We start from the raw sequence: 6,696 nt of genomic DNA on the forward strand, positions 1-6,696 counted from the left end.
CCACATAAAGTTTCTTGGGAAAAATTATTTTTTGGGAGCCTTCTTGTGGTTTTCTTTTGGGGGTGCTGCGAAGATACACACACAGCCAGCAAAGGAGAGTTGGAAGCATGCAAAAATAATATCTTTTCAGAATCAAAAGGCGGCGAACAACGGCGGTGTTCAGGGTGTTCGTGACGCGCAACAGCGGTGCGGCAAGTGTTGATCTTTCCCGTACGCTCCAAATTGAAGAGAATATGGTGAAATCTGTTATGTTGGATTTAATTTTTGGAATGAACTAAAATTTTGAATTCTAGGAAAACGATGTAGCCAGTTTCGAACTATGCTTGCTCTTTGATGCTAATCTGAAGTAATTTTCATTAATGTTTGTTTGAATTATTTTGTGCCTAATGCTTTTAATTAACTGGCCATTAATTAAATGATTTTAGTTTTGTGATTTACTACCAAAAGGGGGGATTATAGGATAGATCTTGGATAATTCAGCGTAGGTAAATATAGAGATCGAAAGACTTGTATGAACCTATGTAGCATTAAAAATCGAGGGTCTTACTGCGTTCTTACATTATTAATTTGCATACTCTTATGTTAAATAATAAACAAGAATAGGTTCTTATTGACTATCGAAAGAGGCTTTTGGAAAAATTGGCGATTTGCTAACAAACAGAGAAAACGAAGTTGAATTAGCTAAATGAGTAAAGCATAGTGAGAAACTAGGTGAAATCGGTTTCCTAGAAGTTTTCACCATCATCAATTTGACACGCGGTATCTAGTTTTAAATTCTCCTAAATAGTTTATTTAAAGTAGCTTTGTTTAAATTTTGCGGTCTAAAATTATTAATTTTTCTAAATAAAATCAAGGTTAGTAAAATTTTGGTACTTGGTAAAATTAAGACATCAATCCCTGAGGACGATACTCTACACATCATTATATTATAAAACTACGATACTGTGCACTTACAATTTGCACCGGTCAAGTTTTTGGTGTCGTTGCCTAGGATTGAGTTTATCTTATTTTTGCCAATATCGATACAAAGTAATCTTGGTTTTAATTTAGAATTCTCTTTTTATATTTTTATTTATTTATTTTCTTTATTTTATTTTATTATTATTTTTTTTGCATTTATGGTGTGTTTTTTTTTTATGTTGGATGCGCAGGGCTAGAACATGTGACATTATTCCTTTTGATCCGGAGATTGAAAGAACGCTCAGAGCACTAAGAAAAAAAAGGGTATTAGCCATGGAGAACGAACAAGATAATGCGCAGTCACGCGCCTTGAAGGATTATGTGCGACCAGTTGTGAATGACAATTATTCGAGTATCAGACGCCAGCTTATTAATGCCAACAATTTTGAGCTCAACCCCGCATTAATCAGTATGGTGCAGCAGGCCCAATTCAGTGGATCGCCACTTGATGATCCCAATATCCATTTGGCGATGTTTTTGGAGATTTGTGATACTGTGAAGATCAATGGTGTTACTGAAGACACCATTAGACTGAGATTATTCCCTTTCTCTTTGAGGGACAAAGCAAGAGGTTGGCTACAGTCGCTACAACCTGGGAGTATTACTAGTTGGCAGGACATGGCAGAAAAATTTCTAGCTAAATTCTTTCCACCTGCAAAAACAGCTCAACTCAGGAGTGAGATTGGTCAATTCAAGAAACATGATTTTGAATCACTTTATAAAGCATCGGAAAGGTATAAAGATTTGATTCGACGCTGCCCACAACATGGATTGCCTGATTGGCTGCAAATTCAGATGTTCTATAATGGATTAAATGGGCAAACGCGGACTTTAGTTGATGCTGCATTTGGGGGAACTTTGATGTCAAAGACACCTGAGGGTGCTACTGCTCTTTTGGAAGAAATGGCCTCAAATAACTATCATTGGCCAACTGAAAGAACTATGGCTAAGAAAATTGCTGGAATTCATGAATTGGAGCCGTTTGCTGCACTTTCAACTCAAGTCGCTTCTTTATCCCATCAGATTTCAGCTTTGATAACCCAGAGGATACCACAAGGTGCAGAATATGTGGCAGCTAAGAGTAGGACAAATTCGAGTATTGGAGCGAGTCAAGAACAGGTTCAATACATCAATAATCGGAACTACAATTATCGTGGTGATCCTTTGCCATAATATTACCATTCAGGGCTTCGAAATCATGAGAATTTGTCTTATGGAAATACAAGGAATGTGCTACAACCTCCTGCAGGATTTGAGAGTCATCAAGGTGAGAAGAAGATGTCACTTGAGGATGCCATGATATCTTTTGTTGAGGAGACAAAAGCAAGGTTTAAAAAGACAGATGCACAACTAGACAACATTGAGACTCATTGCAACAATATGGGAGCCACTATGAAGAACCTTGAAATGCAAATTGGGCAACTGGCCACGACTATAAATACCCAATAGAGAGGAACTTTTCCTAGCAACACAGAAGTGAATCCTAAGGAACAATGCAATGTCATCACACTTAGGAGTGGAAGAGAAATTGAGAAATCACTAGCAAAGGAAACCATGTCCACACCTACACCTGAAAAGAATGGCCGAAGCAAGAATAAAGGGGAAGAAGAGGAGATTGTGGATGACACACCAAGAGAGACGGACACGCTTCCAGCAATTTCATTTCCTGACAATCCCCCTATTCTCTCTACTCCACTTCCTTATCCTCAACGCTTTCAAAAGCAAAAATTAGATAAGCAGTTTTCTAAATTTTTGGATATTTTTAAGAAAATTCACATAAATATTCCTTTTGCAGATGCCTTGGAACAAACGCCAAACTATGTCAAATTCTTGAAGGAGATCATTTCAAAGAAAAGAAGGTTGGAGGAGTTCGAAACAGTGAAGCTTACCGAGGAGTGTAGTGCTATTCTTCAAAAGAAATTGCCTCAAAAATTAAAAGATCCAGGGAGTTTTACTTTGCTTTGCACTATTGGAAATTTATTTTTTGATAAAGTTTTATGTGATCTTGGTGCTAGTATTAATCTTATGCCACTTTCTGTTTGCAGGAAATTGGGACTTGGGACTTGGAGAGATGAAACAAACAACCATTTCGTTGTAACTAGCAGACCGATCCATCAAGTATCCACGTGGAATCATAGAAGATGTATTGGAAAAAGTGGATAAATTTATTTTTCCTGCTGATTTTGTGGTGTTAGATATGGAGGAAGACCAAGAAGTCCCGCTAATTCTTGGCCGACCATTCTTGGCCACTGGAAGGGCTTTAATTGATGTTCAAAAGGGTGAGTTAACATTGAGAGTGGATAAGGAAGAGGTTATGTTCAACATCTACCAAGACATGAGATTCCCAGAAGATCCAAGCACTTGCTTTCGGGTAGATGTCATTCAGCAAGGTGTAGAAAAAGTCTTTCAAAAAGATGTACAAGTTGATCACCTAGAACGATCCTTGCAGCAAATTACAACACAACAGCGTGTGGGGAGGCTAGAACCTATGGTAGCAAGGACGGATTCTGTAATCTCTAAAGGAAAGATGCAACAACCTATATCTCTACAGTTGAAACAATTCCCTGAGCATCTTCGCTATGCATTCTCGGGTGATGCGTATGAAAATGCAAAAATCTACAAAGAGCAGACGAAGAAGTGGCTTGAAAAACATATTCTTAGGTGTGAGTTTGCTCCAGGACAACAGGTTCTACTCTTCAACTCACGATTCAAACTCTTCCCAGGGAATATATTCAGAGTTAATGGTCAGAGATTGAAGCACTATTATGGAGAACAAATGGAGAGGAACTGTGCATTTATTCCTCTTGGTGATCCTGGTTGATAAAGATTGAAACGTCTAGCTAGAGACGTTAAAACAAGCGCTTATGGGAGGCAACCCAAAGAGTTTTTCTATTGTTTATTTCCTTTATCTTGGTTATTTATTTATTTATCTATGCACTTTTGAATAATTTAGATTTTTGATGCAGGTTTATTTAGCATGAGTACAGAGCTGAAAATTAAACTCCTCGACAGATTCACCAATAAGTCAAGGAAGTTTCTTTCTTTTCTTCAATCCTTCTCATTTTTGAATAACATTGAACCCAAAAAAAAAGTGTGAATATGGATGATTAGGCCATGCGTGACACTACTTATGCCCTTCATATACTTGTATATAACCTAGGAGTACATACTTGGGTCATTTATGTGTGGTTCCTATTTATATGGCTAAACTAGGAATCGTAACTATTTGAAAGTTGATTGGTAGTGCAATTGTGTTAATCTGGCTATATAAACTCTTGTATCTACATGGTATCTCTTGAGACTAAAAAAATACATGTTCACGTAACTTGTAGCACTTAGGGTTCCTTGTGAACACTGAGAGAGCGCCCGTGGAGACTTTGACACCTTGTGAGGTACTGTTGAGCCATTTATCACTCTTGTGAGTTTTGACGTCAACTCAGAGTTCATGAAACTCAACTTTCCCTATTTTTTTCTGGATACTCTTTGTACACTAGTGTTGGTTTTTGAATTGCTAACCTAGAGGTGACATCTAGTAGGGAGATAAAAACTTAGGTCTTATAGCCTACTCAAGATGTGAAGGCCGAACCAACCCTAGAAATAGACTTATTTCATGGATTGTTTGAGCTTAATGCACATGGGTGGTATGAAAACAATAAAAGAAGTGTTATGATTGTCCTACTTGACCATGAAAAGAAAGAAATTGAAAAATGAGCAGAAGAAAGAAAAATAGAAATAGAAATACCCTAGAAGAGGTGAAAGATTAATACCTGCTCCACACAACTACAACAAAAGTCAGGGACAAGACGCATGTTATCCACATATGAAGACTCTTCACCAGTCTAATGCCTCAGATGTATTCACGCCTAGTTTGTGAATAAGTTGATCTAGGGTGGTCTCGGTTGGACATGGCGAGTAGGTGAGAAGATGCTAGGGTGAAGGACCCGACACCTCCTAAATAGGCTTGATCCTTTTCAAACTAGTCCACTCCATACATTTAGCTTTTGTTCCTTGAAGTATGTGGGATGCTTGATCATGACACTCCTCCTCACATACGATGAGTGAACCCATCCTTTTTTAGTGTTTTTGAGAGTATACCAGTTAGGCCGAGTCAAAGCGACAGTTTTTTAGGTGTCCATGAATATCCTGGGTGTAACGAGTCACACACATTACACATGCTTCAAGATTTCGACTATTTATACTTGAATTTATATGGCTACATTAACTCTGAACTGTGCTCGCTGGTTAATTTTACGTAAGTTTACTGTTCTTAATGGCTATATAATGATGAGATTTGCATGAATGACTTACTTCGGAGTTGCATGCATTGGGTATGAATGAGTTTGTGTGTAATTTGGTGATATTCCTGTATGTGAAAGGGTATGGTTGTGTTGCCTGAGTATTCATTCATTGAAATTGGTATGACACCACCCTGAATTGCATTCACGTTATTTGCTAGGGACTAGCAAAACTTTAGTTGGGGGTGTGATTACGCGCTTAAATTGCGTAATTAGGTGTTTTAATTCATGCATTGGGAATCTTATTTTGTATTTAAATGCCTAATTACTCTAAATATTTTAACATTATGTTCTATTTATAATATTTGAGTTTTATTAAGTAATTTATGAAATTTTGGTATTTTTTCTTGTAGGGCAACTATCGGAAGCAAAAAAAACCAATGACACTTTTTAATCTGTGTGTAACTCTCTCATCCAACCTCCAATTCAGATGATTCATGATGCCATAGAAAGATAAGAAAATGTTCTACAATCTTCATGTTTTGCATTTTGCGAAATAATGGATGTATCAAGACCGAAATCAGACGTGAAGTTAGCATATGCCGTTTTATGGATTATTTCGACAATTCTTCATAATCTTGGCGTAACTTTCTCATCCAAGCTCTGATCAAGATGATTCAAAATTCTAGGAAATCTAAAAAAGAGCTCTACATCTTTTATGTTTTAAGCTTTGAGAGTTAGAGGGTCTAAAGTGGGCTTGAAAGAGGAGGGCAGTTCATGTACCTTTCAAAAAAAAAAAGAAAATAAAAAGAAAATAAAGAAATAAAAAATGAGATGTGACCCGGCCATGCAGCCGGGTCATCTCATAAGGGTGAGGCGCTGGGTACATAGAAAGGAAAGACAAAAGAATGGAAAGAAAAAAAGAAAGGAAAGAAAAGCAAAGAAAGAAAGGACAAAAGGAAAGGAATGGAAAAGTCAAAGAGGAGGGTTTCCTTGTGGAGAGAGCCGTGTGCAAGAAGAGAGGAGGGGGGCAGTGTGCGCTGGGCTGGAGAGACGAAGGCCACACCATAGTAGAAAAAAAGAATTGATTTTTCTTGGGGAGAAACACGAGGCCAAACCACATAAAGTTTCTTGGGAAAAATTATTTTTTGGGAGCTTTCTTGTGGTTTTCTTTTGGGGGTGCTGCGAAGATACACACACAGCCAGCAAAGGAGAGTTGGAAGCACGCAAAAATAATATCTTTTCAGAATCGAAAGGCGGCGAACAACGGCGGTGTTCAGGATGTTCGTGACGCGCGACGGCGGTGCGGTGAGTGTTGAACTTTCCCGTACGCTCCAAATTGAAGAGAATATGGTGAAATCTGTTATGTTGGATTTAATTTTCGGAATGAACTAAATTTTTGAATTCTAGGAAAACGATGTAGCCAGTTTCGAACTATGCTTGCTCTTTGATGCTAATCTGAAGTAGTTTTCATTAATATTTGTTTGAATTATTCTGTGCC

The 6,696-nt window shown here is 37.7% G+C and overlaps 1 non-coding gene across 1 annotated transcript; it reads right to left on the minus strand.

Moving 5' to 3' along the window:
• Positions 1-1,626: 1,626 nt before the first annotated feature.
• On the minus strand, positions 1,627-1,733 carry LOC131165131 (small nucleolar RNA R71). Its single transcript, XR_009139452.1, has one exon. It is a non-coding gene; the product is annotated as a small nucleolar RNA R71 (small nucleolar RNA).
• Positions 1,734-6,696: the final 4,963 nt, after the last annotated feature.

The sequence above is a fragment of the Malania oleifera genome, chromosome 9 (genome assembly GCF_029873635.1).
Source record: "Malania oleifera isolate guangnan ecotype guangnan chromosome 9, ASM2987363v1, whole genome shotgun sequence".
Lineage (NCBI taxonomy): Eukaryota > Viridiplantae > Streptophyta > Magnoliopsida > Santalales > Ximeniaceae > Malania > Malania oleifera.